Here is a 546-nt window from a genome sequence, read left to right on the forward strand (position 1 = left end):
AAACTCACTGTTTTCACCGTCCTGTAACTCGGCACCTGAGAGGTGTAGACCGTGTTTGAAAAAGCATTACGCTTGCGCTCCCAGCCTAGAGCATAAATCCCAGCACGATTCGCGTCTAACACAAACTCACTGTTTTCACCGTCCTGTAACTCGGCACCTGAGAGGTGTAGACCGTGTTTGAAAAAGCAATAAGCTTGCGCTCCCAGCCTAGAGCGTGAATCAGAGCACGATTCGCGTCTAACACAAACTCACTGTTTTCACCGTCCTGTAACTCGGCACCTGAGAGGTGTAGACCGTGTTTGAAAAAGCAATAAGCTTGAGCTCCCCGCCTAGAGCTTGAATCAGAGCACGATTCGCGTCTAACACAAACTCACTGTTTTCACCGTCCTGTACCTCGGCACCTGAGAGGTGTAGACCGTGTTTGAAAAAGCAATATGCTTGAGCTCCCAGCCTAGAGCATGAATCAGAGCACGATTCGCGTCTAACACAAACTTATTGTTTTCACCGTCCTGTAGCTCGGCACCTGAGAGGTGTAGACCGTGTTTG

Source organism: Eleutherodactylus coqui, unplaced genomic scaffold, assembly GCF_035609145.1.
Source record: "Eleutherodactylus coqui strain aEleCoq1 unplaced genomic scaffold, aEleCoq1.hap1 HAP1_SCAFFOLD_42, whole genome shotgun sequence".
Lineage (NCBI taxonomy): Eukaryota > Metazoa > Chordata > Amphibia > Anura > Eleutherodactylidae > Eleutherodactylus > Eleutherodactylus coqui.